Source organism: Crocuta crocuta, unplaced genomic scaffold, assembly GCF_008692635.1.
Source record: "Crocuta crocuta isolate KB4526 unplaced genomic scaffold, BGI_CrCroc_1.0 scaffold167, whole genome shotgun sequence".
Classification (NCBI taxonomy): domain Eukaryota; kingdom Metazoa; phylum Chordata; class Mammalia; order Carnivora; family Hyaenidae; genus Crocuta; species Crocuta crocuta.
This window is the reverse complement of record NW_027532406.1, coordinates 5,786,597-5,796,282: the sequence shown is the minus strand read 5'-3', so window position 1 is coordinate 5,796,282 and position 9,686 is coordinate 5,786,597. Positions and strand designations below refer to the sequence as shown.

Genomic DNA, 9,686 nt, shown 5'->3' with positions numbered 1-9,686 from the left:
ACCTGGGGTCTGCTCTTCACTCCGAGGCTCTCACCGAGCATTGGGTTTCCTGGTGTATTGGAACTAAGGCTCAGTGTCCATGAATACTGTTGACCCAGCATCAGAATAATCTCCAGGTGCTTCCAGGCAGCCCTTCATGTTCAAGCAGTGCTTTCCTTTGTATCCGATGGGCGCACGAGGAATAGTGCTCCATATTGGTTGTTAACAGTATTTTTTTTTTATTAGAAGATGAGATTTTTGCTGCGTGTGGTCTTTATCTATTGGAATAACTTTCTGTTTAGCTTTCTTCTTGTCGTTCTCTCATGTCTTAGTTAGACACCATACTTCAAAATTTCAAGGAGGCTTTTATTTTATATATAAACATATAAAAACTTTTAAAATAAATCTGTAAGAATAAAAATATGTATAAGTAAGTGGGATTAGCTCCTCAAAGGGTCATTTTAGCCACGAGCAACCATGTCTCTGACCTTGCCCGGGGTACCAGGTTTAAATCCCTTGGGAGGCCCCCCTTGTAAAGCAGACCTCCCCAAACTGCCTCTCCAAGCGGCCCAGCCCCTGCAGCCACGGTATGAAAACCCACAGGAGTGTGGCAGGGCTAGACCCAGCTTCTCTCCCCAGGTCCCTTTTCCCCTCCTGCTTCTCCCTCAAGTACAATTTCTTCCCCCTCCTTAGATGCGCAGGCCTGTTCTGCCCTCTCGGTCCCCCATCTGTCACCAGACGTTAGTGATGAAAGCTCACCTTGGTCCCCAGTGGACACCTTCACCCCTGGAGCTCCCGTCCCTCCGGCAGACCTCGGCATCTTAAGGCTGTCCTTTTTTGTGAAAGGAAAGGCACAATTGTCCCTGGGCTAAAAGATTTTCATGGGCACCTTTTAGGAGGTTGGAGAGAGGGCTGGAGGGCTCCAGGGTCGGTCCAGTCAGGCATGAGAGAGCAGGGTTTTTTCAAAGTGGCAGCCACTCCCCGGATCTTGTTGATAAGGTCCGAGGTGGGGCCTGAGACTATTTATTTTTGAGAAACAACGAGAGACAGAGTGTGAGCAGGGGAGGGGCAGAGGGAGAGGGAGACACAGAATCTGAAGCAGGCTCCAGGCTCTGAGCTAGCTGTCAGCACAGAGCCCAGCGCGGGGCTCGAACCCACAAACCGTGAGATCATGACCTCAGCTGAAGTCGGACGCTTAACTGACTGAGCCACCCAGGCGCCTCAAGACTCGACCTTTCCAGGGGCCCCTGTTGATTGTGATGGTGGTCCTGGGACCACTCAGAGGAGCGACGCCCTGGCTAGTCTTGTAGCAGCAGCCTAAAGGCCTGGGGATTGCTTTAAAGTACAGGGTCCTGGCTGCGTCCTCTGGGGCCCCACAAACACACCCTGTGGTCTGATCCACTGGGTCTGGAATGGGATCCAGGAATCTGGTGGGAAAATCCCTCCCTCAGGAAGGGAAAGGTGATTGAAGTTTTAAAACTCCGTGTTAGGCCCCCATCACCTGGCGAGGCTGGGACACATTGAGTAGCTAGAGACCCCACAGCCTCCAAGCAGGGAGCTGGGGTTCCCTGAGGTCCTTCGACCCTAAGCCACCTACTTTCTGCTCTACTACACTGCCCCCAAAGTAGAACATCACCTTATTTCTCAAGTTGATTACTCATAATCCTCCATTCGCCCAGCGAACTTTTATTGAGCACTGACCACATGCCAGGAGCTCTCCGTGCTGAGGCTGCTGCAGCGGAGACTAAGACAGAATCGAGGCGTCAGTCCCTGCCCTCGAGCAGGTGCATTCTGGGGAAGAGAAACAGCAAACAAATATAAGTGAAGGGTATGTGATTCTGCGATGGTGATAAGTGCCAGGGGACAGATACAGCCAGGAAGGAGAGAGAGTGTCCCGGACGGGGAGGTGAGGGGGGTTGTGAATAGTGCTGGTCGGGAGGGCCCACTGAGGGGGAAGCAGGGAGCGGGCAGGCGCGTGTCTGCGGGCTGGTGCTGCAGGAGGGGGAGGGCAGGAGCTGGGTGTTGGAGGGGTAGCAGTCGGCCAGGGGCTTGGGACCCCGGGAGGGGCTAGGACTGTAAGGGAGGCTTGAGAAGTGAGGCTGGTGGGAGCTAAGAGCTTGCAGCGGGCGTTCTGAGGGGCTTTGAGCAGGGGCAGAAGGGATCTGACCCCGTGGGGAGGCGCTACCAGGGCGGAAGCAGGGAAAGAGCAAGAAGGCCCTTCCAGGCTCACGTCCTCGCTGGAGGTACCGAGCCGCGGTCAGAGGCCCCAGACGTCTTGAAGGCAAAGCCAACAGGGTTTGCCAGGGGGCTGGACATGAGATAGAAGAGGGGATGACCGGGGCGCCTGGGTGGCTCAGTCGGTTAAGCGTCCGACTCTTGATTTCGGCTCAGGTCACGATCTCACGGGTTCGTGAGTTCAAGCCCCGCACTGGGTTCGTGCTGACGGTCGCTTAGGATCCTCTCTTTCTGCCCCTCCCTCTCTCTTTCTTCCTAAAAATAAATAAGTAAATAAATAAATAAACTTTTAAAAAGAAGAAGAGAGGATGAGTACCTGGAAGGAGGCCATTGGCAATAACACTCCTTCCCCCCGGGGGCCTGTCTCAGCACCCAGCGGGGTCCCGGGTCAAGGGGAGGAGGTAAAATTGGTCCTCTGAAGCCCAGGCCTGTGTTTTCTGGGTCCCTTCCTTCTCTCCCTGTCAGTTTAAATCTGGTTTATCAGTTTACCAGCTCTGTTACCTTGGGCTAGTTCCTGAACCTCTCTGAGTTTCCAATGCTTCAAAAGCTAATTCATTTAACTCCATTAATGAGCTAACGTATGTATAATGCCTGGTTTATAGGATATACTCAGTAAATGGTAATTCTTCTGCTCTCCCTTCTGTTAAGAGCTGATGAAACATTCAGGGCAAAAAGTATAATGGTTAACTCTGTTAAAGCATTATATTTTCCAGCTGTACTTGCATGTTATTGAGACGAGAAGTTTTAAGCCAAAGGAATGAATCACTATTGGTAGAATTGCAGGAAATTGGTGAGAAAGTAAAAGGGAGGTTTTTGTTACTTTGGGGGTGGGAGGTGGACATCAATTGATTTCGTTTAGGAAAAAAGGCTCAAAGCTGAGAGCCTCCTGTCGCCCTTGAAATGACCCTCAGCATTCATGACACAAATCTTGACTGAGTTTCTTCCTTGGGTCAGGCCTTGAAGATGCAGATGAAAGAAAGCAGAGCCACATGGTCCCGCCTCCGAAGGCTGGACTTGCATACCAGCAGAGCGGACAAGCAATAAGCGTTAAGCACAACACAGTAAGATGGGAAGCATGTTTGGCAGGGAAGTTATAGGATCCTGGGGAGCATGTGTACAAGTGGGGTGCAGGGGGCTGCCTCTTGTAGAGTAAGAGTTGTTAGGACCTAAACCAGGTTCACACCCCTGGTTTTTCTTAAGTTGATTTAAAATCCTAATGACTGGGTTCACCCCCAGAGATTCTGGGGATATATTCTGGGCATCAGGATTTTTTTAAATTTTTAAATGTTTATTTCTTTATTTTGAGAGAGAGAGAGAGAACGTGTGTGCGCGCGCATGCGCAACCAGGGGAGGAACAGAGGGAGAGAGGGAATCCCTAGCTGTCAGCACAGAGTCTGATGCAGGGCTCAAACCCACAAACGGTGAGATCATGACCTGAGCCGAAATCAAGAGTTGGATGCTTAATAGACTGAGCCACACAGGCACCCCTCCCTCAAATGGTTTTGATGTGAGCCGGAGTGGGGAATTAGTAGGAATTAAGAAGATTCTGGTGGGGAGATTGAGCCGGGGGAGATTTTCAGGTGGGGTAGGAACGAGGGTGAAGACCCGGAGAGTGTGGCCCCAAAACAGAACCTGGAGGAAGTTCGTACCCAGAACAGCGCTAAGAAAGGGAAGGGGTGAGAGAGGAGACGGGGAATGGGCCGGCAGGTCCTTGAGCGCCATGATGAAAATGTGTACGCTGCGCGCACACATGCACACACACATTAGGGCGAGGCCTAGAAGGGAGGAGGTGGCACTTTGGGGACATCACTTGGGCTTTAGGTGAACGGTTGGCAGGAAGCAAGATCAGAGTCCAGGAAACCTTTGGGGGTGGGATTTGTGTCACTTCTGAGATTTGACAGTGGCCAGGACAGGGGTGTGCAGAGGGCATGATGAGAAGGAATGGACAAATTGGGGAGATGTCTGGGGGGGGCGGGTAGAGTCAGCTCGACTCATTGATGGCTTAGAGCTCGACTCATTGATGGCTTAGATGGGGGAAAGGTGTCAAGGAGGGCACAAATCTTTCAGCCTTGGGCGGCTACTTTCTTTCAAGCCAAGCTGCCATGGGTTGAGGAGTGGATGTGGGGACTCCACTCTAAGGGAGACCTGGAGAATTTCGCAAGGAGCCTGGCCAAGAGGAAGAGAGGGGGAATGTCGCTGGTGCACAGGAATGGTGCCTGTAACGGAACAGGTACAGCCGGGGAGAAACAGTGCAGGGCTCGGGGCTCAGGGGGGACCCGCAAGGGCTCGGGTCTCTGCAAGGTGTCCTGGAAGACAGATTCTGGCTCTGCCACCTATCAGCTAAGGACTGTGAGGGTGTCGCTTTACCCACATAGTGTCGTGGTGAGAATTGCATAAGATAATGCATGAAAGGCACTTAGCACCGCGTGGGCCACGGGGTAGCAACTCGCCCATACTATCGCTGTTAGAGTGAAGCCCTTTGGGCGTGTCTGGAGCCAGCAGGGAGCTAAGCTGGGGGTGTGGACACAGGCACTGTGGGGAGAACGCAGCAAAGGCCGAGAGAGAGTGAGTGAGGTCATCGAGAGAGAGTGTGACAATGACCGGACTGGGAGCCCAGACCCGGCCCTGCATGCACACGTTTCTGAGCCAAGTAGGGGGAAAGCGTGGTGAGGGAGGCTGAGGAGGGCAGCAGAGAGTAGGGAGGAAAGGCTCACAGGAGCATCGGTGCTGGGGAAACCAAGGGAGGGTAACCCTCAAGGGTGATGCCAGTGAAACCAGACGAACAGATCTAGCCATCTCAAGGTCATGGTGACGCTGGCGAGGACTGGGCTGGTGGTCAAGGCCAAACTGCAGTGAACTGGGGAGTTGGAGGTGTGGCCAGGAGACAAAGGGGGCGGAGACTATTTTAGGGAGCTTGGATCAGAAGAAGGGAAGAGAGAGGTTGATGTTGATGGCCGGTGCTGTGGCAGGTGGGAGAAGGTGTGACACAGAGCAAGCTTGAGCCTGGGGTCCTCGGATTCTATCTTCAGTTTCCCTAACCGTACCTGAACTTCGGTACTTCCTTCCTCTATTTGTTGTGGGCAAGAAACCACAGTAGTGTGTCAGCAACACCTGGGACTTTTTGACTAACTGAAATCACTGACATTTTCTTATTAGACTCCCCTTGTTACAGATATATAGAAATATCATTTATACTTATCGCTATTTCAAAATCACAGTAGTTAGTAGACCTTCCACTAGATCTTGTTCTTTAATGTGTTAATAAAGAGGCCCACATGGACATTGAGGAGGCACTTGGTGGGATGAGCACTGGGTGTTGTATGAAAGCGATGAATCACGGGAATTCTGCCCCCAAAACTAAGAGTGCACTATATACACTGTATGTGAGCCAATTTGACAATAAATTATATTTTTTTAAGAAAAAGAAGCACACAGACTACTATATCCCAGATTTTTTAATACTGGGAAAATTATATTTCAGTGTGATTGGTTTTCTCTGTCATCCTATGTATGGTATTTTAGGCATTTAAAACTTAATCCTGACGCCCATTAGAGTAGCTAGTAAAGAAAATTACAATCGTTGATGAGGATGTAGAGAACTGGGACCCTTGCTCATTGCTAGTAGGAAGTGGTGTAGTTGCTGTGAAACACAGTTTGGGGTTCCTCAAGAAGTTAAACACAGAGGTCAACCAAGAAATCAAAGAAGAAATTTTAAAAAGTACATGAAAACACGTGGTCCAGAATCTTTGGGACTCAGCAAAAGTGGTTCTAAGAGAGTTTATAGCAACACAGGCCTCCTTAAGAAGCAAGAAAAATCTCAAATAAACAACCTAACCTTACACCTAAAGGAGCTAGAAAAGAATGAACAAAACCCAAAACCAGCAGAAGGAAGGAAATAATAAAGATTAGAGCAGAAGCAAATGATAGAGAAACTAAAAAAAAAAAAAAAACCACACACACACACACAAAAAAAAAAAACAAAAAAGAAAAAAGGAACAAAAATAGATCAGTGAAATGAGGAACTGACTGGTTCTTTGAAAAGATCAATAAAATTGATAAACTAGGGAGTCAGATTTATCAAAAAGGAAAGAGAAAGGACTCAAACAAAATCACCAATGAGAGGAAAAATTGCAACCAGCACCACAGAAATATAAACAATTATAAGAGAATATTATGAAAAGCTATATGCCAACAAATTGGACAACCTGGAAGAAATGGATAAATTCCTAGAATCCTATAAACTACCAAAACTGAAGCAGGAAGAAATAGAAAGTTTGAACAGATGGATAACCAGCAATGAAATGGAATCAGTAATCAAAAAACTCCCAACAAACAGAAGTTCAGGACCAGATAGCTTCACAACTGAATTTCTATCAAACATTTAAGGAGGAGTTAATGCCTATTCTTCTCACACTATTCCAGAAAATATAAGAGGAAGGAAAACTTCCAAATTCATTCTATGAGGCCAGCATTACCCTGACACCAAACCAGAGAAAGACACCACAAAAAATCAATCAATCAATCAATTAATTAAAAGGAGAACTACAAGCCAATATCCCTGATGAACATGGATGCAAAAATCCTCATCAAAATACTAGCAAACCACGGGCGCCTGTGTGGCTCAGTCAATTAAGCATCCGACTTCAGCTCTGGTCATGATCTCGCAGTTTGTGAGTCCGAATGCCACAATGGGCTCTGTACTGACAGCTCAGAGCCTGGAGCCTGCTTCAGATTCTGTGTCTCCTTCTCTCTCTGCCCCTCCCCCACTTATGCTCACTCGCTCTCTCTCTTTCACACACACACACACACACACACACACACAAAATACTAACAAAGCGAATCCAACAATACATTTCAAACATCATTCACCACAATCAAGTGGGATTTATCTCCAGGATGCAAGAGTGGTTCAATATTTGCAAATCAATATGTGTGATACATCGCATCAATGAGAGAAAGGATTTAAAAAGTATGATCATCTCCATAGATGCACAAAAAACATTTGGCAAAGCACAACATGCATTCATGATGAAAATTCCAAAAGAAGTAAGTTCAGGGGGAGCATACCTCAACATAGTAAAAGCCTTATATGAAAAGCCCACAGCCATCATCAGCCTCCTATGGTCAGGAATGAGACAAGGATGTCCACTCTCACCACTTTTAGTCAACACAGTACTGGAAGTCCTAGCCACAGCAATCGGACAACAAAAAGAAATAAAAGGCATTCAGATTGGAAAGGAAGAAGTGAAACTTTCACTATTAGCAGATAACATGACACTGTATATAGAAAACCTTTAAGACTCTAGCAAAAAAAAACTATTGAAACTGATACACCGAATTCAGAAAAGTCACAGGATACAAAATCAATGTACAGAAATATGTTGAATTTCTTTACACTAATAATGAAGCGGCAGAAATAGAAATTAAGAAACAATCCCATATATACTTGCACCAAAGATAATAAGATACCCAGGAATAAACTTAACCAAAAAGGTTAAGTACTGTACTCTGAAAATGGTAAAACATCGATGAAAGAAACTGAAGAAGATACAAAGAAATGGAAAGAAATCCCATGCTCATGGATCTGAAGAACAAACATTGTTAAAATGTCTGTGCCACCCAAAGCAATCTACACATTTAATGCAATCCTTATCAAAACACCAACAGCATTTTTCACAGAACCGGAGCAAACAATCCTAAAATTTGTATGGAACCACAAAAGACCCTGAATAGCCAAAGCAATCCTGAAAAAGGAAAATAAAACCAGAGACATCACAATTCCAGATTTCAAGTTATATTATGAAGCTGTAGTCATGTATGGTACTGGCACATACATGGCACAAACAGACACAGAGATCAATAGAACAGGATAGAAAACCAGAAAGAGACCCACAATTATATGATCAATTAATCTCTGACAAAGCAGGAAAGAATATACAATGGGAAAAACACAGTCTGTTCAACAGATGGTGCTGGGAGAACTGGACAGCTACATGCAGAAGAATGAACCCGAACCACTTTCGTACACCACACACCAACCCTCATGCACTGCTGGTGGGAATGCAAACTGGTGCAGCCACTGTGGGAGACAGTATAGAGGTTCCTCAAAAAGTTACAAATAGAATGACCCTACAATCTAAAAAGTACATAAAACATTAATTTAAAGGGATGCATGCACTCCTATGTTTATTGCAGCGTTATTTACAACACCCAAATTATGGCAGCAGCACAGATGTCCATCCATAGATGAATGGATAAAGAAGAGGTGAGATACACACACACACACACACAGAAATATTACTCAGCCATGATAAAGAATGACATCTTGCCATTTAGAATGACATGGATGGATCTAGAGAGTATTATGCTAAATGAAATAAGGCATCCAGAGAAAGACAAATACCACAGAATTTCACTCATGTGTGGAATTTAAGAAACAAAACAAATGAGTGGGGGGAAAAAGAGACAAACCAAGAAAGACTCTTAATAATAGAGAATATACTGATGGTTACCAGAGGGGAGGAGTGCAGGGGGGTGGGTGAAATAGGTGCTGGGGATTAAGGAAGGCACTTGTTTGATGAGCACTGAATGATGTGTGGGTTTGTTGAATCACTGTATTATACATCTGAAACTAATATTACACTGTATGTTAACTATATTGGAATTAAAAGAAAATGCTTAATTTAAAAAAAAGTTAAAAAGTCATGGAATTTGTATGACCCAGCAATTCCACCTCCAGGTATATGCCCAAAAGAATTGAAATCAGACACTTAAACACATATTTATACACAAATATTCATACAGCATTAACACCATAGTCAAAAATTGGAAACAACTCCAGATTCCATCACCAGATGAATGGATAAACAAGATGCAGTGGATCCGTGCAGTGGAATATTATTCAGCCATGAAACAGAATGAAATTCTGAGGCACCTGGGTGGCTCAGTCGGTTAAGCATCCAACTTCAGCTCAGGTCATGATCTCATGGTTCGTGAGTTTGAGCCCCGCGTCGGGCTCTGTGCTGACAGCTCAGAGACTGGAGCCTGCTTTGAGTTCTGTGTCTCCCTCTCTCTCTGCCCCTTCCACCCCCACTCTCTATCTCTCAAAAATAAATAAACATTACAAAAGTTTTTTAAAAAGGAATGAAATTCGGACATGTGCTATCGTATGGATGAGTCTTGAAGACTTTATGCAAAATGAGATTGAAATGAGCCAGACATAAGAAGGTAAATAGTATGTATGATTCTACTTTTATGAAGCATCAGAGTGGTCACGTGTAAAGAGACAGAGAGGAGGGCTGGGGTGGGATAGGCGCCAGAGTGTGATGGGCGCGGAGCTCCCATTTAGGAAGATGAAGGGCTGATGGCGGATATCGGGGATGGTGGCATGATACTGTGAATGTAATGAATGCCACTGAGTTGCTCACTTAGAAATGGTTAGAATGATAAACTTTGTTTTCTGCCACAATAAA

At 46.1% G+C, this 9,686-nt stretch overlaps 1 protein-coding gene across 1 annotated transcript in view; it reads left to right on the top strand.

Moving 5' to 3' along the window:
• The window catches only part of MACROH2A2 (macroH2A.2 histone), a 34,674-nt gene that overhangs the window by 717 nt on the left and 24,271 nt on the right, over positions 1-9,686 (top strand). The gene's annotated exons all lie outside the window — the stretch shown is intronic.